At 44.1% G+C, this 24,786-nt stretch overlaps 1 long non-coding RNA gene across 1 annotated transcript; it reads left to right on the forward strand.

The window, feature by feature from the left end:
• The first annotated feature begins 24 nt into the window (after positions 1–24).
• On the forward strand, positions 25–24,786 carry LOC309365313. Its single transcript, XR_014165997.1, has 5 exons — positions 25–165; positions 3,940–4,032; positions 14,806–14,908; positions 24,359–24,471; positions 24,664–24,786. It is a non-coding gene; the product is annotated as an uncharacterized lncRNA (long non-coding RNA).

Raw genomic sequence — 24,786 nt, forward strand, 5'->3', positions numbered from 1 at the left:
CCGCGCAGTGCACCTCGGGAATCGTAGTTCTGAAGTGAACGCGCGGCTCTTCGCCAAGCGCGTGGCTCGCTGCTCTGAGGAGATCATCCGCGGAGGTCGCGGTGGATGACTTGAGTGTGGACCGGTATATGTGCTTCAGCCAGGGCTGGTGCTTTAGGTCAAAGGGTGCGGTGGTTTATTATTGCTGCCGTTCGTATTAATTTTATTTTATTGGTTAAATTTGTATACACCGCTTTTCATCCCAGGATCTCAGGGCAGTTCACAGCATTATTAATTTATGTATACATAAATATGACATATATTATATGTATGTCTGAATATATATATATATATATATATACACACACACACACAATATATTTGTCAAGTCCACAAGTTTACATAGTTTTAATGAGATAATATATTCTTCTGCATGTGGAAACGTAAGTAAAATGTAAGTCAGCGGCTTTTGCTATGGTGCTGGAGGAGACTCTTGAGAGTCCCATGGACTGCAAGAAGATCAAACCTATCCATTCTTAAGGAAATCAGCCCTGAGTGCTCACTGGAAGGACAGATCCTGAAGCTGAGGCTCCAATACTTTGGCCACCTCATGAGAAGAGAAGACTCCCTGGAAAAGACCCTGATTTTGGGAAAGATGGAGGGCACAAGGAGAAGGGGACGACAGAGGACGAGATGGTTGGACAATGTTCTTGAAGCTACCAGCATGAGTTTGACCAAACTGCGGGAGGCAGTGGAAGACAGGAGTGCCTGGCATGCTCTGGTCCATGAGGTCACGAAGAGTCGGACACGACTAAACAACAACAACAACAATGAAGGTTTTCTCCACCCCCATCTCTCAGCCCAGACACTGAGATCCAGCTCCAAGGGCCTTTTGGCAGTTCCCTCACTGCAAGAAGCAAAGTTACAGGGAACCAGGCAGAAGGCCTTCTCAGTAGTGACACCCGCCCTGTGGAACACCCACCCATCAGATGTCAAAGAAATAAACAACTATCTGACGTTCAGAAGACATCTGAAGGCAGCCCTGTTTAGGGAAGTTTTTAATGTGTGGTGTTTTATTCTGTTTTTAATATTTTGTTGGAAGCCGGCCAGAGTGGCTGGGGAAACCCAGCCAGATGGGTGGGATATAATTAATTAATTGATTAATTAATAATTTCTGCTTGTGAGTTGAGTGCAGCAAGAGTCCTAGAAGAAAACAGGGATTGTTTTCAATGCAGTGCTCTTTTTCCTTTAGCGTAATAGCTGTCACAACGTTTTACGTAACTGCTGCAGGTGCTGCATCCTACTCGTCCTTTGAGGATTTGGTTCTGTTTGACATCAGGCAGGCACCTTCGCTGCATGCTTTCAGCACTTCAGTCAGAGCGTAGTGCTGGTAATGCCAAGGTTGCAGGTTCAATCCCCCATGGGACAGTGGCACATTCCTGCATTGCAGCGGGTTGGACTGGATGATCCTCAGGGTACCTTCCAACTCTACAATTCTGTGATCCTAAAAACACTTTGGTTTAGGCAAGCCAATCCAGACATATGTGATGTTGACCTGCATTTTAAACTGGTTTTTAGCATATCCGTTGATTTTAATTAGTTTTGTGTGTGTTTAAATATCCGTTTTTAACTTTTTTTTTTAAGATGTTCTGTTCTTTTTGTAAACGGCTTTGAGGCTTTCTTAAAAAACAACAACGAACCAGTCAAGTTAAATATACATTTTGTAAAATAAATACATAAAAATAAAACTGAGTCCAAAAGGCTCCCTTTTCTAGATCTCAGCTCACGCATGAAAATTATTAGGACTGACCTGCATGCTTACCTGAGAATAAGCCCTATTCAACACAACACAGTAGAATTTTCTTCCAGATAAGCATGCATAGGTTTCAGCTGCATGTGGCCTTGAGATAGCCACTGTATTTCAGTTTCACAAGATCAGGGATGCTGTGATGATCGACTGTGCTTTGAAACTTTCAGATATAAATAAAATATAATTTTATTTCAACAATAAACAGTGTGTCTCAGGGCCCCTTCAGGCATAATTTTTACTGTTCTTCCATGATGATTTGTGCTCTGCAAAAGCTTCAGGATCATTTCATTTCCAATTGGTGCATGTCCTGTAACTTCCTGCTGAAATCCTATAGCTTTTCATACCACAAATGTTCGAGGTCTTCTTTTTTTCTTTTCATCCTGCTTTTGTTGTGTATAGCAGCTGTAAATAAGTTTAGTTATTTTAAAGCATTTATAAACTGCTTAACGTTTCCAAAATCTCTAAGTGGAGTACAGTCTAAAAAACAAACAATATATCATCACAGTATTAAAAGAACAAAAACACAACCAAAACCCATTAAAATAGCCATATAAAAAGGTAAAGGGACCCCTGACCATTAGGTCCAGTCGCGGACGACTCTGGGGTTGCGGCGCTCATCTCGCTTTATTGGCCGAGGGAGCCGGCGTACAGCTTCCGGGTCATGTGGCCAGCATGATTAAGCCGCTCCTGGCGCACCAGAGCAGTGCACGGAAATGCCGTTTACCTTCCCGCTGGAGTGGTACCTATTTACTTGCACTTTGACATGCTTTCGAACTGCTAGGTGGGCAGGAGCAGGGACCGAGCAACGGGAGCTCACCCCGTCGCGGGGATTTGAACCGCCGACCTTCTGATCGGCAAGCCCTAGGCTCTGTGGTTTAACCCACAGCAAATAAATACAAATAAAACACAGAATCAGAAGATGTAAACACATAAAGCAGGGTACAGTCTTATGGGTTAAGAAAAGTCTGGGCAAAAAGGTATATCTTCACAAGACATCTGAAGTGATTGGTGTTTGCTACTTCACATATGGCAGAGGTAGGTACAGAAACAACAGTAGAAAATGCCTCTTTTTGAGCCAGCACCCTACTGTGTTAACATTGGGTCGACATCTTAGGATAGGGATCAGCAGACTTTTTCAGCAGGGGGCCGGTCCACTGTCCCTTTAACCTTGTGGGGGGGGCCAGACTATATTTTGAAGAAAAAAATGAACAAATTCCTATGCCCCACAAATAACCCAGAGATGCATTTTAAATAAAAGCACACATTCTACTCATGTAAAAACACTAGAATAACTCATCTGGTATTCTGTACTTTGACTGGGGCAGGTGGGGGGAGATTTGCTGACCCCGCAAGGAGGATTGGTTGCTAGCCGGCAACATGGGGGTGGGAGAGATGTCTGGCGCATTCATGCTCTTGATGATGGGCTTCCCAGAAGCATTTGGTGAGAAAGCAGCATGCTTTCTATGCTCATTTAGCTATATTTTTGTTTCTCTTTTGTTTTATTTATTCAAAACTATTTTTAAAAAACTTGCTGTTAATTGTACATTGCCTTCAGTTCATGTCCAACAGAAATATCACTAACACATTTTTAAAAATAAATGCTTAAATCTAGCACATGAAAGAATGCCAAAGATGGGACGCCCTTCCACATCTGTAGAGTGCCTTGCCCTAGTTCTTGGGTAACTCCATTATTAGCACACCTCCATTTTTAGCAGGAGAGGCTTCCAGGTGCGTGCCAGTATCAGACAGGCTCCTGATGTGAGAACCTTAAGCACTGACCCTTCCAATGTATTATTGACAACCTAAAGAAACATTCAGAACCAGCACCTTTGGGGAGTGTGGCAATGTGGTCCCATTTTTACTTTAAGAGGACGGCTTCAGCCTCTCTTAGCAATTATCAGCAATGCCCAGGCTTCTTTTCGATAATAATACCACATAACACGGGAATGATAGCAACTCTGATGAGAGAGCTGTAAAAGAAAATAGAACCTCACTTCTGCAAATCGATTCTGCTGGTTTCCAATTTCCCCATTCAGCATTGCTATGGGCTGTGAAATTGACCAGCGCTGTATAAAAATGAAAGTGGAGGAAGAATACCTACAACTCCTACCTTGTAGCAAATGACATTTTTGGATATTTGTCCTTCTCAGCCGGCGGGTCCTGCTTCCCTGAAGCCCTCACTGTTTCCTATCTCCTGCTGCAGAGGCTGGCTGGATTAGTGTGCAAAATGAAGCAATGAAATGGTGAGTGTTGTCTAATACAGATATGGATAATTTAATCTTGTCTTTCAGAAAGGAAACTTTTCTTCTCACGGTAGATTTCCTTTGTAACGCTTCTGACTTGGATGCAAGGGGATGGGGCGGGGAATTATAACCACCAACTAGATTTTTTATCTCCACCTCACTCTGTAGGGCCATCTATCATCAATGGCTAGGGTGGCCTCTTTATACGGCTGCAAAATAAAAGTGGACAAAGAAGGGCAGAGACTTGCATTGAAAATCCATGTGCTAATTTAGAGGAAGGATGCAAATTAAGAAATAAATACTATAAACATAAATAAAATGCAGCTTATCATAGTGGGGAAGACTGGCCAGATGACCTGTGTGCTTGTTGAGGCTGCTGTCCTAATGCAAATTTTTGATAAGCAGCTTCAAAGGCTTGACACTCCTTTCTTAACTTCCTTATCCTTTGTTGTAAATAAAAATATGCCCTTTTCCCTTATGGGGTATCCAAGAGCCCATATAGAGTATATGGTAGGAGAAAACAACAGAGGCCAACCAGAGAATATTGGTAGCCTGGCCAGTCTTTTGTAGTGATAAATACTTATTCAAACACAGACATACCCCCAAGACAGGACCTGTGAAAGAAAAGACAATGGGGAGGCTTTTCCAGTTTGACCTTGCAGAGAAAACATTTGCTCAGTTTAGGAATCAAAATGGTTCCAGGTTGGCCTTCCTGTGCCAATCTCTGTACGTGCGGTTATGAACATTGCCATATAAGACCATAAAATTCCTATCACACCTTAAACTGGGCTTGGACCAGAATGTCCTTAAAATAGAGGCAGTAGAGGGCAGTGGGGCAGTGCAAGTGGGGCTCGGTTGGCCTCTCGGCTTCCCAACACTGTGGTTACTGCTGCTTTCTGAGATGGGGAGAGGGAGGCTCAAGGCAGCCAATGGCAGCAGGAGAGCAAGATTGTCTCTGCCACCATGCTGTACCGAGCTTCCTATGACATCATGTAACCCGCCCTGGGACCTCATGATGCAGTGCTGGTAAGGAATCTAGTAATAAACAAACATGTACAAAATAAATAATGTTGGCAGGATGGCAGCTAGCTTATAAGTCTGGGAGGCGCTCCACCCTAATATTGCCTACATGATTTAAATAATGGCATCCGTTTGTTTCACTTTGCAACTAACAGTTCCCTTAGACCAGTGTTTCCCAACCTTTTTTGGGCAAAGGCACACTTGTTTGATGAAAAAAATCTCGAGGCACACCACCATTACAGCCCCGTGACGTCAGCGCGCAGCGTCACGCCGGGAGGGACGCACGAAAGTGTAACTTTCAATTTTTTTCCCTCCCCCTTGCCGGGGAACCTCCAAGCTTTGGGGGTGGGGGGGGGAGGAGGCAGCAAAGCGAGGGACTGAGGGACTCCTCCAACGACAAGGGTTGGGGAAGAAGAGAAAGGGCTATTCCGCTCCAGTCACAGGAGGGGAATATGTACTGGCCCAACTGGTGTGCGGTCTTCGGAAAGCGGGGTGCGGGAAGGAAGCCTAGGCTCGGGGTCCACCGACCTCGGCGGAGAAAGGCAACAACCGGAGCCGATTACGAGCCGGCGCGTGCGTGCAGCGGCTGGCCTCAAGCTCGGGAAGCTGCGCGCGGCGATGTTGACGCGGGGCGCGCGAGAGCTTGGGGGCGGGGCGGGAGAGAGAGAGAAAGAGTTGGCAGCACCAGGCGCTGTTACTTATTGCGCTGCGGACGCTGCCAGCAACTGCGGTGGTTGTGCAGCGGCCGCCGCCGCAGAACGTCCTCGTCAGTCAGCTGAGCTGCCTGGCGGCGTAGGGAGCCGAGGGGCGGGGCTTCCTTTCTGAAGGAGCTGAGGGTGGGGGTCCTCCGGCGCCTTCGGTGAAACGGCGCCGGCCCAGAGCGCTTCTAGGAGGCTGCCTTTGTGCGCGACGTAAAGCCCTCTTTCCCTCCCTCCAGCCCCGTGTCACATGTGGAAAAGGGGGCTGGATCCAGTGACGCAACTCGGAAAACTGTTAGGGAAGCCAGAGCAGGAAAGTGAGTGGGAGGCGGCGTCGCCGCTTTAACCCACGTTTCCTTTTTGAAAGAGAAACCAGTGTTTCCCAACCTTTTTTGGACTCGCTCGCGGCACACCAGGCAACATCTCGCGGCACACTAGTGTGCCGCGGAACACCGGTTGGGAAACACTGCCTTAGACTATGGTTACCAGACGTCCCCGTTTCCCAGGGAAAGTCCCCGGATTTACAAATCTGTCCCTGGAATGTCCCCAGATTGATATTTTAAGTGCTGTAGATTTATTAGTAGGGAATGAGAGCAGGCTGGGGCCCAGAGGAAGGCCACATGACAGAGGAGATCACAGAAGAGATTATTTCTTATTTTTTTAAAAAATAACTTTTTCAAATAACTTTTTTGTCTCTCTTAAAAAAAGTGTCCCTAGATTTTTTGAAAAACATCTGGTAACCTTACCTTAGACAAGTGTCTCTATTTCATCTCTATCCTAGGAGGAGGTTGGATCTTTTTTAGATTGTCAAACAAAACTAACCTTGGCACTGCTTTGATACCCAAGACTTACTGTTACGGTCTCAAGCCAACAATCATGATGATATGGTCAAATTCTTTGTTTGTTGGTTTGCTGAGCTTGGGATATCTTTACTGCTGGCAGAAGCAGAGAACTATTTCTGCCAAGGGGGTTCTTTCAGGGGTCCTCAGCTGCTGCCTCAGGAAACATAGCCATGATGTGCTAGATGCTAATATTTACTAGCACCTTACCTTTCTGGCACTGTAAGGATCCAGGACAAGCTAAAATTGAATTGGAATCTTTCCAAGACCATGCCCTGAGGCCAGTCAAGGGAAGTCAGCACAAAGCACATAATTCACTCCCGCATTCATTGAGCCTCTCAGATATCAACAGGTGGAAGAACTTGGTTTCAAGAAGTTTATTTCATTATTATTATTCCTGTTGTTATTTAGGCTTGTTAGTTGCTTGTTCCATACAGGTCTCCAAGTGACTTGCAGCATATTTAAAAACATAAGCCTAAATAAAATACATTGTAAGTGACAGTATACATTTGACAGAGAACGGCTCCAATCCTGCTCTAGCGCACAGAATGGTGGCCTTAACAGAAGTGTACATCAAATATTATTTATTTGCACGATCCACATTTATTTGTGGATCTTTAAGGCAGACTGTCGTAACTGGCTCACCAGCTCTGCAGGGTCTAATCATCACAGTGACAGCTGCTTTCACCAGGAGGTGTTCTATAACATGGGAGTCCTCACAACATCACCTCCACACAGAACACCATCCTCCCAGCCAGTATAGGACACCACATCACTGCTCATTCTAATAGTGAATGTGGCTGAACTGCAACCTCAATAGCAATATTTGACAGATCTCAGCCAGCCCCAAAGCCTGATATGCCTCACCCTTTACGCTGTCGAGAAGAAGAACAGCAGAAAGAAGCCTTGAATAATTTGCCATTGTTCAATCTTTCAAAAGCAGATGAAGTGTGTCATTTACTGCAGCAACGCTATCTTTAGGAGATGTGTCCATTAAGCAGCACTACAGTAATTAAATACACTGATACATAGATTTAATTAGCCAGCTTCATATTTAAGGACTCGCTCTGTACAACACTTTGGTGAGGGTGTTTTATGTGTGTGTGTTTCTTGAAGAATCCTTGAGTTGATGCTGTTCATTATTGGCTGTTAACTTGATCAGGGAAAAGCAAAGAAGAGAGATCACTGGGGGGCAGTTGCCCTTGAAAGCAAATTAATCTTTTCACACTGAGCGCAAAGCATGTCACATCAGAATCGACCAAAGAATGGCAGGGGGTAATTAATGGGGCAGATAGCCAGGTTGCCATTTCTGATTACCACATGCTGCCCACTGGATTTGATCTCGCTGAGGCAAGCTGTTGGAAACAAGAACCCCTGATGGGCAACAGTGCTGCTAATGTCAAGGAAAAGAAGCCCCGTCCTTAACAGGAGGGGCATTTTTTATTGGAACCATTTGTTGTTTTGGGAAGACAGCCCACCCCCAACCACATGTTCCAACTCACACTCGCACACATGTGCGTGACCTCAAGATGTGTAAATTTTGTTCTCTAAGACCACACCACCACATCCTCATAACTAATACCATTTGCAGTCAAGAGAGCTGGGTATGTCTAGCCTGGAAAAGAGTCAAACTGAGAGGAGATATGATAGCCATTTTCAAATATCCAAAGGGCTGTCACATGGAAAATGGAACAAGCTTGTTTCCTCCTGCTCCGGAGGGTAGGATTCAAACCAGTGGCTTCAGTCACAAGAAAGGAGGTTCTGACTAAACATCAGGAAGAACTTTCAGACAGTGGAGAGCTGTTCAGCAGTGGAATGGACTCCCTTGGGAGGTAGTAGACTCTCCATTGGAGGTTTTATCAGAGTTTCCATGGCCATCTGTCATGGATGCTTTTGATTCCTGCATTGCAGGAGTTGGACTAGATGACCCTTGGGGTCCCTCCCAACTCTGCAATTCTATGATTCTACTGTGAAAGAATAATTTGGTGATTATTTGAAACTATTCCTGCACAGCAGGGTTGTTTTCCAACCCTTCAGTGCCATTCCACCCCCCACCAAAATAAAAATAAAAAGCAGCATTTTGTGACCCTAGACACATCATGTTCCAAATACTATGCCTTTATCCAGGGCCGCAGTCCTCCACATAGATGGTAATTAGCAATTTGAAAAATCATCTCACTTCATATGATTCCCCTCTTATCAAAATCCTGGCACATCCCTTTACCTTAAACCCTGTGAGTAGTTCTTTATACCAAGGCTCTTGAACTCCTCTTTGGGCAGAATTCTTTCAAATCCTTTTGGGTGGAATCCTTTCATATCCTCTAAGCTCAGGCGTTTTATGGAAATGAGCAGTGGGATTTAGCTTTTGTTCCTAGTCAAATAAAGTTTTCCAAATCTAAAATGGCAGGATAAAATGGCCATAAGCCAGTGACATCTGGATCATATTTTGCATGTCCTTTTTAAATATTAAGAGGCCAATGTCGTGCTTTTTGAAAAGAAAAGAAAAACATGATCCAAATTTTATATACATACTCCAGTTTTCAGCACAGATGCAGGCGAAAAACATTCAGAAAATACCATCAAATAGAAGGACAAGCTTCTTAATGATAATAAACCTTGGTGGCCTTAATCTTTGTTGCTGGAATCTCCTGCTTCGGCAAGTTCACATTCCCACTGAATTCCAAACAGGTTAAAATATGCCATTTGGCATTCCATTATATCCTCCTTTCAGTCTTCCCACGAGCTTCCATAAGAACAGGGTGCAGAAATCCTTGGAGCCTTTGGTCTGATGCAGCAGGAATCCTCTTATGTTTTTATAATCTGATTCCAGACTCATGGTTGGATCCTTGTATTGAATTAGGTGAGACATACCCTTTTGTCTAATGTAATGTACTGCAATGTGTAATGTAATGTTCAATGCAACAGAACTGATTTGGCTGCATCCCTGCCCCATAAGGCAGGAGAAAAGTCCTGTTGCTCCGCCATGACCTCCCTGCCAATTTAGATACAGTGACTGAACTGGAGGCCCCTCAACTGACTTCAGGTCCAGTGTTGGACCATTTCGATCGGATACTCCCTACTGTTGTGGATAGATTCCTCCAAGTTGGCCTCCTGCCTCCTTGATCCGTGCCCGTTTTGGCTGATTAGGGAGTGTCCAGATGTTGTGCGGACCCCCCTGGTTGAAATTATCAATTTGTCCCTTGACACAGGGACATTCCCAGGGGGAACTGAAGGAAGCAGTGGTGTGTCCACTCTTAAAGAAAACTTCATTAGATCCCTTAGACCTATCCAATTACCGCCCATTTTCAAATCTTCCTTACCTGAGTAAGGTAATTAAGAGAGCGGTTGCTGAGCAGCTTGGTAGGTTTCTGGAGGAAACATCGGCATTAGATCCATTTCAGTCCGGTTTCCGTCCTGGTTTTGGGACGGAGACGGCTCTGGTTGCCCTAACAGATGATCTCCGTAGACAACTGGATCGAGGCGGGTCAGGACTGTTGATCCTTTTAGATTTTTCAGCAGCCTTTGACATGGTCGATCATGATCTTCTGGACCACCGCCTCGCAGACGTGGGGATACAGGGCATAGCCCGTAACTGGTTGTGCTCTTTTATCTCTGGTCGGGGACAGAGGGTGGCACTAGGGAGGGAAATGTCGTTGCGCCACTCCTTAAGTTGTAATCATTCATCTTGTTTTTATTATTGCTTGTAAGCCGCTCTGAGCCTGGCCTTGGCTGGGGAGGGCGGGGTATAAATAAAAAAATTATTATTATTATTATTATTATTATTATTAGTGATGGGCCATACCCACACCATACATTTAAGGCAGTAGACAGTCCCAAAGGATCCTGGGAAGTATAGTTTCTTAGGGGTGCTGAGAGTTGTTCCCACGGAGCTACAGTTCCCAGAGTTCCTTAGGAAGAGAGCATGATTGTTAAACCTCATGGGTGGGCTAGCCCTGTGTAGTTCTGTGCTGGGAATAGGGATCACCTAACAAATCTCAGCATCCTTAACACACTACAGCTCCCAGATTTCTTTGGAGGAAGCCGTGGCTGTTTAAAGTGGTATAACACTGCTGACATGGACGTGGCCGTGGTTTGCTTTTTTTACAGCTCTACTCATTTCCCATAGAAGCAGCCTGACTTGGAAATATATTTGGATTTGGCTGTGTATATGACAACTTTTCTGTCCCCCTGTCTTCAAAGCTGCTTGCAGTCATAAAAAGTAACTTAATAAAAGCCGTAAGTGCATCAAATAGATGGACTTTTAAAAAATGATGTAACATTCGTAATAAGCTGGCTACATCTAAGAACCATCAACCAGCCCACACAGAGAATCAATTAAACATCAAACGCTTGTTTAAAAAGAACAGTTTCCAAAAGGTTAGCCATGTTAGTCTGTTGCAGCAAAAACAAATATTCATGTGGCACCCTCAAGACAAGCAGATTTATTATGGCATAAGCTTTCATGAACCACAGTCCATTTCATCCAGCACATGAAGTAATCCTGAATGTGCAAGAAGACACACATATGGTGTTCTGGTGGGTGGGAACACAGAGGAGCAAGTTCAGAAGGAAATGAAGTGCAAAAAAACAGGCAGCGATGCTAAATAATTACAGTGATCAGTTAGCAAGGGCCACAGCATTGGTGATGACAAATCCTGGAACTGATACACTAATTAACATGTGCTATTTTTTATTTTTATTTTGTTAAAACTGTAATCTCGATTCAACCTGCAGGTAACTTTACTTAATTGCCCCATAAATGGTAATTCGTTCACTTCCTGCTGGAGTTTCTCCTTGAATTTCAATTTATCGGACAATTGTGGCTTAAATAAAATTTTCACTTTTAATCGTATTCTCTTACATGTGTCATCTTGCCAATGCCAGGATGCTTGCGCTACCTACCACCAACCCTGCCTTGTTTAATTGATCACTCTTAACTATTTTGGTTTCCGGTGATCATCATTGTCTGGTTGACATTGATTGAAAGGCAAGGAAGGAATCACAGAGGGAAGGGGATAAGACTGTGCTGCACAGATCCATCCATCCCGTCAAGCACTGCCCACTAGTGGATGGGAAGCAGTGAAATAGATTTCGGAAGTATAGAATGAAAAGTGCTTTTACATGGACAAAAGCGCACACAGAAAAAAATGGAATCTGTGGGACCCACATGCGCATTAATGCTGCATTACGGACACATCCTAGCTAGGTATGACTGCTAAGAAAGTGAAGGGCACAACAGCACTCCTGCCTTGCTAGCTTCACATGACAAGGTCTGCCCAAGAGATCAGAGACTTACCATTTCCACTGATATTAATTTTTTAAAAAGAGGGCAAATGGACAAGTCTGACATATAAGCTCACAGCCAATGACCCAGCAAGGTGGATCTGACAAGTGTGAAGAAGTGCAAATCTCATGTTTGGCAATCTTCCTTTCAAGAAGAATCTCCAAGGAGTGCATTGATGAATTTTTAAAGTGGCACGTGGGTGCTAAGAGGTCAGATGCTGAATCAAGGAATTTCATTTCCATTTGCTGATGCACTTTGCTGTCAGTGTGGGTGGTGGCTGATCAAGCATGGTTAGAAATTCTCAGTAGTTGCGTTGTGCTGGAATCAAAAATTCATTTCTTATTTGGCAGATATCCTTCCCACCCCACGCCTCTAACAAGACGACCCTACATTCCACTACCACAGCCCCTCATCACCCATCATAGGTTGCTATAGTAATTGTAGCCTTTAGTTGAATGGCCTGGCCTGCTCCCATCTCTGTCGTTTCCCCCCCTTTCCCTTGGATCAAAGGAGAAGATAAGCAGCTTTCATTGTATCACCACCTCTTTCTGATGCTTCACACAACTGAGCGCCTTCACAAATCTGCCACTTGAGACTTAAATGCAAAATGAAGTCACTGATTCCAAAGTAGAAGCTTTTGAGACACATGAGTGGAAGACCATTCAGAAGACAGAGGAAAGGAAGAACATGAACAGTGCATACTTAACACTGAACAACAGTGGGCTCTACTACCAAGTGAATGTGCCCAGGATTGCAGTGTAATTCTCACTGATTTATCTGCAGGAGTTGTTAGAATTCAGCAAAATTGTTTTTGCCATCATTTTCTCACACACATTTGTTTTTGTTTCTTTGTTTGGTGTGTTTTTTGGCAGACCTGTGAAAATGACGAAAACCAACCCATGCCAACATATCCTAGGGAAAATTGAAGCATCTGGAAATAAGCTAGCTTTACAGGGAGATGTTTCTAGGTTTTGTTGAATTGCATCAGAGGTGCATATTCTCTGGCGCAGATCTGTGGTCCAAAATGAACCTGTGAAAAAATGACTTTCCAATTCTAGAAAATTAGGTGTGTTTCCAGGCTGCCACTATTTTCAGGAGGATATTCAAGGGCATGCTGGAAATTTAGCATTGCACAATTAAAGTGGATTAAAGTGCTCTGTCATCCTAGAACAAATCCACTTTTTAAAAGAACTTTTTGCAGTTAGGAAAGGCACTGAAGAGTGTGGGATGAATGAATATTTTATGGGAAGATGCATAAACACCCTGCAAACAGATCAAGATCAATGCTCATGGCTATATAACTCCCACAAACAAATTAGAATGAACGCTCAATAAAAAAACTGGATATCATCTAACATCCGTGTAAGCTTTGTGCAAGCAAATCAGGATGAATGCTCAATAAACAGGTCATTTGGACAAGCCCTAGAATCCAGTGACATGCTGGGGCAAGCTGATCTGAAAGAGCCAATTTTACACACCAGTCACTACTAGCCATAAGTCAAGCCAAGCAACATTTTCTAAAAATAGCAGCACCATAGACTGCAGTACAGACTGACAAGATATTTGCTCTGCATTTGCAGTGGGGAATCCACAGAGGGGGAAAATGAGTGCCTTGGTTATGGCTTAAATACAGATCTCCTGAGCTGGAAAGCCAAAGCAATTAAATTACTTTATTTCCTCATTCCATTTTATTCCAGTGCCTCTAGCCAAATCCATGTCTGGCTCAACTCCTAGGGTTTCCCACAGGGGTTGAATTTGGATCAGTAGGGCATCAAAAAGCCAGCTGATGAAGTTATTGAAATAGCTTTTGCCAAGACATTTTATGTGATTATTGATTATGTCATAGGGATTGCATTCAGCAGGCAATTTTTTAACACGGTGCCCATATCCTTCAGATGATGCTGTGGTGATGAAGAAGAAGAGGCATTGTTTATTTTATAGGGTCTACATTTCCTTTATGTGCACTTTCATTGGTTTTATGCATTTCCACCACTAGTTTAAAGAAGGAGCCACCCAAATGAGCAAATGCGACCTCCGAAACCGTGCTATTTTAGCGCTAAGAATAAAACCCAGGTTTTGTACAATCTGGAAAGGATTATCTTCAAAATGGATTTCAGACTTGATTTGAAAGGAGACTAAATATGGGTGTGCTTTCTTCTGTAGACAGCCTCCTTGACTTGTGTGTGCGGTCAGACTGGTTCTGCTGCTTCAAAGGCACTGCAGATTGTACAATGAGAAAACAATTGTATATTTATCTTTAATTAGGGGGAATGGGCAGGGATGCTACAAGCGCAGGTTCTCTAAAAGCTGCATATATTTTAAGGTTTAAAGTATTTTTTTCTCTCCCACTGAAGCTATGGGGAATAGAAACTCAGGGCATTATCAAAATAATGCATCCTGTCAGTGCAAGGATTTATGCTTGTATTATGGAACTTTCCACGGGGTACTCCTGGACAGGGAAAAAGTAGCACAGCTCTCCTCCAAAGACACCAGCACCTTGATGTTAGAAGAACTTTATCTTGGCGAATTCCAGCTGATCTGATCCGCACCTCCCAGATTAATGTCTAATTTTCCAGGACTGTCACACTTCCCAGATGTTCAAGTGGATTTTTCAGCCACCCACAAAAAAATACAATGTGTAAAATAATAATAATAATAATGAGAGAGTGAGGACACTTAGAAAAGCATGTTTTAAATTTGTATTAAATATGGACTATTGTGTGCAATTTTCATGCAGATTAATGGGGAAACAGGGGGAAAAGGATTTACGGGTAAGGAAAGAGATATGGATTGGGAATAGATGGGAGGGACCCCTGGACATCGCTGTAAGGTATCTTCCTGTTCTCCTGATGTGACCTGCTTTGGGCAGAGTTCGCTGTGCAAAAGTGGCATATAAATAAACAGACCTTAACACTTTTATATACATGTGCAGATTCATCCTCCACAACAAGCATACTCTGTTCAAGGTGTGAGGAAGGCAACATGTGAGCTGGAGTGAGAGGGAGGTGCTTCCATTGCCTTCCAACTTAGGCCAGGTGTTTGGGTGAAGCAGGCAGTCTTTCTTAGCAGGGTTCCAAACCACACGGGGAGCCCCTAACAAACAGAAATATCCCTGCCCAATCACTGAAGTCTTCAAGGCAGTCATGGTTGGGATTGATGGTTTGGATCCACCAGGAGCCATGTGTTTAGGTTTGGGGGCTCAATTTAAGGGATCTCCCTTCTAGCTGAGCTCAGACAGGCCCCCTTCTGGTTGCACTTCTGGTGCCTACGAAAGACATAAAATTATTATTCCAGGGAGTTCGATTTTAAAGTTTTAACTTATTTTTTTATTTTTTGTCTCATATCTCAATAGACTGCTCAGAGGCTATTGTAGTTAGGCGGCATATAAATAATTTCAGTAAATAATAATAAAAAGGCATGAGGTAGAGTTACCACAGTCACCCTTGCTGCTGCCCCCCACATGTGTTTCTTTCCCTGTATTGATAATGCCTGGAGAAGGTTTCCATCTCATCTTTTAGGCAATTCTGTTGTATTATTAAATCAGCAGGGAGTCCGCAGCTCTGCCTGGGCATTTGCAGAAACCATAAAATATTGTGTACCAGTTTGGACCAGTGTGATGTACCAGTTTGGACCTATCACGCCAAAAGCAAGGCAATGTCAAACCAAAGTCATGTTTTGGTCCACCATATTGATTCAAAATGGTGCCCGGCATCCAAACGTCAACATCTGCTGCTGCGACCTTGGGAGGTGTTTTGCTAAGCTAGATGACAATATCTCAAGAGGTGGACAAGAACAGACTGACAGACAGACAAACCTATTTCCAAAATATATAGTAGCTACAGAGGGAAAGGTTCCTAACATTTAGAAAGGGCACCAAATTGAACATAGGACCGTTGTGGCACAGTCCTGATCACCATCACCTACCCTGTTAGCTGAGCTGCTTGCAGATAGGCAAAGTGTGTGTGGTTAGAACTCTGTTTCGCCTTTGCTTTGCAAAGCCTTGAACATTCACCTGATTCTGGGCTTATTTCCCTTTGTTCTGTATCTGAAGCCGAATTGCTGGATTAGTTCCACTCTGTAAGTTCAATGCATAACTAAGCATACCTAGCATGGCTTGAGGATATCCACTCAGTGGGGAAGTTTGAAACCTAATAGTGGAACGGGAATAAAAAAAAGGAACTCCCCTGTGACTACGGTGCACCCGCGTGTGAAATCCTGAGCTGTCATTTCAGCAGCCTGTCAGTGTGTGAGCAGCAGATTGTCATTGGGCGAGCTGCGAAGGCAGAATGAGCTGCAGTTCTAACAGAAGAGTTTTGAACAATGCTGTCGCTGGCTGGAATTGCCAGTCAGTAATTCCCCCACCCTGCTGGGTAAGCTGCCTTACGCTCAGTGGAGGCTGGTGCCTATTGAGACTGGTAGGGCAGAAGGCAAGGAGGCCAGCAGTAGGTGGAGAGTCAAAGGTAGGCAGAGCTTCTTGCTGACGGGTTGTAAGAAGGCAGGCGGATGGGGGCTGGCTAAGGGCAGACAGAGGGTGGTGGGGCAGCACCAACTGTACCCTCAAGAACCAGCCTCCACTGGCCCATCTAGTCTGCCCTGACTGGCAGCAGCTGTCCAGCATTTCAAGCAAGAGTCTTTCCCAGCACTACCTATGGAGTTGGACCAGGCATCTTCTGTGTGCTCCTGCACTGAGCTACGGTCCTTCCAATGTTGTTGGCATCTGTCTGTCTCAAGAGACAATGAAGTCAGCCTCTGGCAGTGAAGTCAAATGGCTGCCTTAGCAGCACCGAAGTGCAAGCCTGGGCAGTGTGTGTGGAGGTCCTGGGCTTCCCAGACAGCCTCGGTGATGTGGTCCAAAGGACAGCAGAACAGCAAAGGACAGCAAAGGACAGCTGTTTGGCATCAGCTTGGTTGCAGGGGTTGTCAGAGGGAGGCGTACAAGGCGCCATCCAACTCTCTTTGAGACTCCACTCTGGATTTGTGTGAGGTTTACTCTTTAGCCTTTTCTTCTCCCGAAGATAACATGCAAGGCAGCAGAGTTTTGGACCAGAGTTTTCCTTCTCCTAGATGGTAGATGGGCTACCTTCCCAGGCTGACAAACCCCATCTGCCCCTCACTTCCCTCTGCAGCACATGCAGAAACCACCTTCTTGACCATTGGACCCACTGTTGGTCTCGTCTGCTCAGTCTGCCAGGGCCTGTCTTCTCATGCAGGAGAAATCCCTAATGCAACAAGGTTGGGTTGTGTCCTTCCTAATGAGGTCAGTAGAATTTGCCCTCCTTGAGTTAATGGAAGATCACAGGCTAGTCATCCTTGATAAGAATGCTTGTTTCAGCAAGAACAACTACTCACAGCTGGGTTTTCATCTTTTGGGGGAAGAGCCAAAGGGGAAGGTTTTTCCACAGCCTTAGCAGAGAGATGGAGCAGGACAGAGGACTACACAGACTGCTCGGCACTCAACCCTTTCCGTCTGACCTTTATTTTATAGCCTAAAGAGATAAAGAGATAATAGCTGAGTTGTATGTGACACAGAGGTGGGGGACAAATACAGCTCAGTTTGCATCTAAAGACAAACCTACCTAATTTGCAATTTCTGAAACAGTGCATTCTGGGCAATTCTCTGAATGTTGCAGTGTAGCTCTCCAGTCAAGTAATGTGTACAAAAATGCATATGCTAGGGCAGTGTGTGCATATATTCATGAGAATCATGTTTAAAAATGCATTGCCTTACGGGAAATTGCTTTGCAAAAATGTGTGTATTGGGAGAAATTCATGCAAAAATGCGGATGAACTTTCATGCGGACTTTGAAAATAAATAAAGCATAAAATGGGATGTGGAAAACTGAATTTCAGATTATAAAAACTCAAAACTGAGAGAAACTGAAATCAATATAGCAACATAAAGGTAAAGGGACCCCTGACCATTAGGTCCAGTCGTGGCCGACTCTGGGGTTGCGGCGCTCATCTCGCTTTATTGGCCGAGGGAGCCGGCGTACAGCTTCCGGGTCATGTGGCCAGCATGTCTAAGCCACTTCTGGCAAACCAGAACAGCACACGGAAATGCCATTTACCTTCCTGCCGGAACGGTACCTATTTATCTGCTTGCACGTTGACGTGCTTTCGAACTGCTAGGTTGGCAGGAGCAGGGACCGAGCAATGGGAGCTCACCCCGTTGCAGGGATTCGAACCGCCGACCTTCTGATTGGCAAGTCCTAGCCTCTGTGGTTTAACCCACAGCGCCACCTGCATCCCATAGCAACGTAGGAAGCTACTTTATACTGAGTCAGACCTCCGGTCCATCTAGCTCAGTATTGTCTACTCTGATTGGCAGCAGCTCTGCAGGATTTCAGGCAGGAGTTTCTCCCAACCCTACTGGAGATGCTGGGGATTGAACCTGGGAACCTGGGACCTCCTGCTTGCAAGGCAGATGCTCTACCGCTGAGCTATGGCCCTGGCCCTTCCCCCTCCCTAATGACAGATTCCCCCATCCTTAATGTGATGCTGTCATGTTGTTCATGGCACTGGTGTTGGTACCCTCTTATCGTCAACAACCCTTGCTTGCTATATAGGATTATACTGACAGGCATGCCGTACTTTCATTTTCAATCAAATCCTCTTTCTGTGGGAAGAGAACAAAGCAGGTCCATTACATCTGGCCTTTTTGCCATTCTTGAAATTACTGAAAAGGGCCCTCTGTGTAGGTCGTGATCTTTTGTGGTAAATAGTGCCACTGAGAGTAGATATCAGGGGTGAGGAACCTGTAGCCCGTCCATCATTCCCAACCCAGACGGCCAGTGATCAGGAATAATGGAAGTTCTCCAGCAACATGTGGAGAGCTCCAGGCTCTGTAGCCCTGGAAGAAACGGCTTGAGTTTGATTGTGAGGCCTGGCAAAATGTAATTTCTTTTCAAATAATTTTTACTGCTTTTCAAATGAGTCGACAGAGAATTTAAAAGAAGAACAGAAAACTCCCGAAACAGAATGTAGAAAAGCAAGAAGGGAGGATTAAAGCACGTTAAATGTATTTTTCAGTGTCGTCATAAAGGCACATAGTTGTAGAATGAATCATTGGCATTACGTAGAAGGGATGTTCCCAGTAATCCTAAAACAACTGTAATTGGAGGGGAGGGAGGATTTGTTGTGCCAGAGCAACAGAGTATATTAATTCATTTTAATCATATGCAACTGAATCCCTCCCACTAAATGTTGACAGCCAACAGGCTGTGTTTTCTGTGTTTTCCTTTTTTAGAAAGGAGAACCAAAAATCTTGAACAACTTAAAAAAAATGTGGTTTTTGTTAAGGATCTTTCACCTTGTAATTTTTCAGCTATTAAGATTTTAAGGCTGAGAAGCATGCTTCTCACAAAGTAAACCCCAGTTGAAAACAGTGGGACTTGCTTCAAAGTTTCTAGTATAGGGTTGTAATGTAAAAAAATTATTCTGTCTGTAATCTCCCGGCTCAGTTGGCATCATGGCCTTCATGCAGCAGTGGCTCAGACTTGGTTGACCAAACACCTGCAGATTCAGCTCACTGTCCACCACATGCCCCAGAAGACGAAACCTCTGTTCGGATCATGCCCTGAGCTAGAAAGCTCTTTGGCTGTGTCTGATGTTTTGGCCTAAAGAAACTATTGGACTGGGGAAAAAACATTATTCTGACATTTCGTATAGTGTTTGCTATGAGATACGATGAGCAGCAATATAGTCACTGAAAGTGCACTTTTTCAGTGCCTGAGGGTGCATTCAGACATGGGGAATATTGCATTCATTTCCCTGATGATAACACTTGGGCTTCTGCCCTGTTGTCTAACATTCCTTTCACGCTGCAGTACCTCTTGCACCATGTGGCTTTTTGACTGATGATACCAGCACATCAGGCTAAATTTCATTCACAGTGGCGGGCATGGTTTGACACAATAGCAAATGTCAACAACGAACATCATTGGACAATGGTACTTCTATTCCCCCATGATTCTACCATGAAAATGGCAGGAAATAACTGTGTGCTGGTATACCACCCCAAATTTGGTCACTTTACTCTTACGATTTTCTGGGTTAGCAAGGTCACAAACCGATTTTTTTCTGGAAGCAATTGGCACCGAAATGAGTGCTAGATGTATATACCCACACATGGTATGAAGATAATGGATTGAGAAAAGTGCCCTCCACCTGCATCTAATAGCACTAAAACTTAGGGCCGTCCAATGAAGCTGAACAATGAAGATTCAGGACAAAGTACTTCTTCAAACAGTGCATAGTTAAACTATGGCATTCGCTTCCAGAAGGGACATTGATGCCCACCAACTTGGGCTGGATCCACATTGATTTTTAAACGTTATTAGTTCTTAGATAACATTATTAGCAGGTGGCACTGTGGTCTAAACCACTGAGCCTCTTGGGCTTGCCGATCAGAAGGTCGGCGGTTCGAATTCTTGTGATGGGGTGAGCTCCCGTTGCTCTTCCCCAGCTCCTGCCAACCTAGCAGTTCGAAAGCACGCCAGGGCAAGTAGATAAATAGGTAGCACTGTGGTGGGAAGGTAAACAGTGTTTCTGTCTGGTTTCCATCATGGTGTTCTGTTGTGCCAGAAGCGGTTTAGTCATGCTGGCCACATGACCCGGGAAGTTGTCTGTGGACAAATGCCGGCTCTCTCGGCCTGAAAGCAAGATGAGCGCCACAAATCCATAGTCGCCTTTGACTGGACTTAACCATCCAGGGGTCCTTTACCTTTTACTTAGATATAATGTTCTATAATGTTTACTGCAGTTTCCCTTTGCCAGTGGCTTGCTGCTCTGCAGTGCCCTCTAATGTCACATTTTAACTACATTTTTAACGTTCTAAACCATGAGTGTAGATCTGCCTTTGGATGGGTTTGAAAGAGGATCAGACTTATTCATGGAGGATAAGGCTATCTATGGCTACTAGCCATGATGGCTGTTCTCTGCTGCCACAGTTGGAGGCAGCAATGCTTCTGGATAGCAGTTGCTGGAACACACAGGAGGCAGGGAGGCTCTCTTCTGCTCAGATCCTGTTTGTGCACTTCCCATAGGCATCAGTGAGAAGCGGATGCTGTCCTAGATGGACCACTGGCCTGATCCAGGAACCACTTCTTATGTTCTACTCAGAAGTAGGCCCTGCTGAGTTCACTGAAACATACACCGAAATAAGTGTGCCTTGGATTGCAGCCTAAATCCTATAACGGAAACTCAATCACATAGTTTAAAAGGACTCTTTACAAATTGGGGAATATCTTCCTTGGTGGGTGTTTTTGTGTGTGTGTGTTTTTAAGCACTCACCATTTAGCAGAAAGCTCTTGAACTTTGTGGGCTTCAGAACAAGCGATGAGGCTTTTTCCAAAGGCCAAATCAAACCACAAAGGGGGAGAAAAAAGAGACAAAAACCGAACCCAGAGTCAAAATAGTGGAAATACATCTTAGAAGCACTGGGAATTGTTTTAAAAAACACCCTTTGATTAGGAAAGCAACAAAAATGCTAATCTGCGATTTAAGAGGGAAGCTTTTAAAGTGTCTCACAAATAGCATGAATTATTCAAGGGCAGGTTATTGTTTCTTTTCGGTTATTTTGCATATGATTGAAGCTTCAAACCTGGTGCAAATACACAGATTCCAGTTAGAGCTGAAGTGGGGAGAGAGACATGCAAGGGTCCCCCCACATGGATTTTCAATTCTCTTTACTCCTGTAAACCTAGGATCACTTGGCCTCCAACAAGCAGCTCCAATCCTGCTCTAATTGGCACTTGCTTTGATTCGTACAGTTGTAGCACAAGTTCAGCACTGAAGATGCTCTTTGTGTTTCAGATGAAGAAAGCGAGGAGCGTTAAAAGTTGATAATGGGGGATAGAACCGAATGCCAACTTCAAGACTCACTATCTCCACCACGCTCAGTTATAGGGTTGCATAAGGCACCAAGGAGCAGAGCCTCCCAGCCTGGTCCTTAGCACAGAGGTGCCTAACCTGTGGCCTTCCAGATGTTGTGGGACTCCAACTCGCATCAGCGCCAGCCAGCATGGCCACTGGTCAGGGATGATGGGAGCTTCAGCAACATATTCCATTCCATACCATTCTTCTGCCATGAATGCAGTCAGTTGACCTCACAGGCCAACCAGGACACACCAAGCCTTATAAAAGCCCTCACAGCTAAATCAGCTTCTTGGTCTGAGCAGGACAAAATCTCCATTTCTGCAATTAAAGCAGGTTGTTCTCATACACAGAAAAGCGGTTATCAGAATATGATTGTCTCATGACAAGCACCCCAGCAGGGCACAAAGTTCCGCTCATTGTATGGCTCTTTAAACAACCTGTGCTGCCCTTCCGCATTTTGCCTGTCAATTCTGAGATGATATTTGGGCACTGAAAACCCTCCGCTGTCGCTCTAGATTATGATCTGCTGGAAACCACTAAGTGAGTTTAGCCTTTGGACTGCCCACATCTTACTTCCCTGTCTTTAAATTGGAGGGAAAGCCAGCTTATCGGCAGGACAGCAAGTGAGGATTTGCTTCTTTTGAATGGGGCTCGTTCTTGAAAAAGGGAATGTGCGTGTGTGTGCATGTGGTGATAAGGGGGAGCGCTGTGGCAAAGGATCCCTTGGTAAAGCTTCTGATTAAACACACAACAGCCAAGCCAAAATTATAGGTGACAATTACTGTAACTCGATTAGGAGCAACAGCAACTTCACTTTCCCTAAATCACTTTTCCGAGTCTCCTAGGAGGCCCCAAAGATGTAGCATATGAGGTTCATTTAATCTCTAATGTCGTAATGTCGTAATTATTGCTACCGACTAAAGAAAACTGTGACAAAGCAAGGAAATAAATTTAACACTTGAGATTTTAATGAAAATTTTATAGATAACCCAGTCGGCTAAGACGTGTTTAATCAGTCTCATTGGTTTTTTGAGTGGCTTTGCTGGGCTGTTTGCTCCATGTGACTCGGTGGCAAAATGCCATCCCACCGCCACCACTGGGAACTGTGGCAAATGTCACAATTTTGTGAGTCATGCACGGAGGCACATGTGCTTTGCAACACGTGTGTCTAGGCTTGTATCATTTCTCTCAGCAGTTGGGATTGGCTTCCAGGCACTTGTAGCATGTGTCCGTCTGTACATTACTGATAACATGTTAAACTCTGTTGGATCAATCCATCAACGTCTAATGGGTGATTTAAAAGGATTGGGTCCTGCATCACATTTGCTGCACGTGTGTCCTAGTATCCATACTCAGCAGAGTTACATCTCAGCGCAGCTCCTTCCTTGGAAGCTTCTTCGGGGTTGAAGGTACACACAACCCCGTGTGTAAGGCAAGAAACACTCATGGATGCTGTCAAGATTCAGTCAAGTGTAGAGGTTTACTTGACAGGCATAAAAGCATATGGGTAGCAAATATGTACAGACATTCACCACTGCCATGGTCAATGCCTGCTTAGAGTCCAACAAGAGTCCAAGACTCTCTCTCTACTTCTCTCACTGTATGGCTCAAGCAAGAGACTCACAACAACTTACACAGAACTATTGTTATCAGCACTTCCTGTCATGCTGCACATGTCCAAAGAACAGTTCCCACAGAAAATGTCCTTGCGTAGACAAAACAATCTCAGCCCTTCTGCTGCTTCTTGAAACTTCTTTGTTTCTGGAACAAATGATTCTCACACGCCCAGAGAATATCCAGCAAACTCATATGTAAGGATTGGTATCATCAACAGAATTGTCATGTGAGAAGCAGACCTGTGTTAGTGCATAAGCGACAGGGCAGTTTTGCTGGCCAGTGAGATCAAATAGAGAGAGATGATAGCTAATGTGGATATTGCTTCCATGTAGGAGATGGTGTGTACAGTTTCACATATGGGAAGAGCACTCATTTTTATGTTCAAATGGCTTGAAACACCAGTATTTTATTTGTACTTTCTAATGCTGTACTCTGATTTTTCTCTGCTCACAGAGGCCTTATAGCAAGAAATTTGCACTGCAAATTTGCAAAATTTCTTTTGTCTTTCTTTTGTTTTTATTAAATAATTAACAAAACTTAATTTTTAAAAAATATTTTATAACTACAAAAACCACCCTTCTTGTTTTTAAAACATAACAAGTACATGGTTTGCCCATTCTACAAAAAAAAGTATGATACATGTGTTAGTTGTGGTTTGCGCGCTATGGCCTATCGAACATACCAAGGTAGAACATGACTAAAATTCACTTTGAATAGTCAGTGACCCTTTTCTGTGGCACTTCATACCATTTTTATACCTTATTTTGAAAGAGACCAAAATTAGCTTTATTTTGATACCAAAATAAGCCCAATTGGTTGAAGAATAAGCAGAACAGGAGGTTTTCTCTAAACAGACGCAGAAATTGCATTAGCCTAAATTGTGCAAAAATTGAAATTTAAAAAAAATTCTCCTGCACCCAATTTTGGACCAAAAAAAAATTAATTTGAGGTTATCTCATAAGTATCTACACACATATTTTTTTTTTTTGAAGAAAATCTGAGACATGAGAGCATGGTTGTGTATTAAACCAGATGATTTGGCATGGAATGACCCCCATAGGAAATGTGTGGCATGTGGACTAGCCCTAGATGTGCACCACAATGGGTATGTCCACTCAGCTCTTCACAAGTCACGCAGACTACCTGTGCAACACAATAGTGCCTCTGCTGGTACATACAATAGAGACAGGTCATCAGAACCTGTACCCTGGATATGTGGCCAGCAGAGAAAGGAAAGTTGATGGTTCCCAGCAAGCACACACGCAGATTATATCATGCCATTCTTAATTTCCCATAGGTTGTGAAATCAGGGGCCTTTCTATTATGACCCCTGCTATGTATAGAAAGGACCTGCTGGGTCTGCTCCCAGCTTCATTGTCCTGCCTTCCAATGCCTCTGCATGGAGCGTGTAAGCATTTCT

Source organism: Podarcis melisellensis, assembly GCF_964234715.1.
Source record: "Podarcis melisellensis genome assembly, chromosome: 2".
Taxonomy (NCBI): Eukaryota; Metazoa; Chordata; class Lepidosauria; order Squamata; family Lacertidae; genus Podarcis; species Podarcis melisellensis.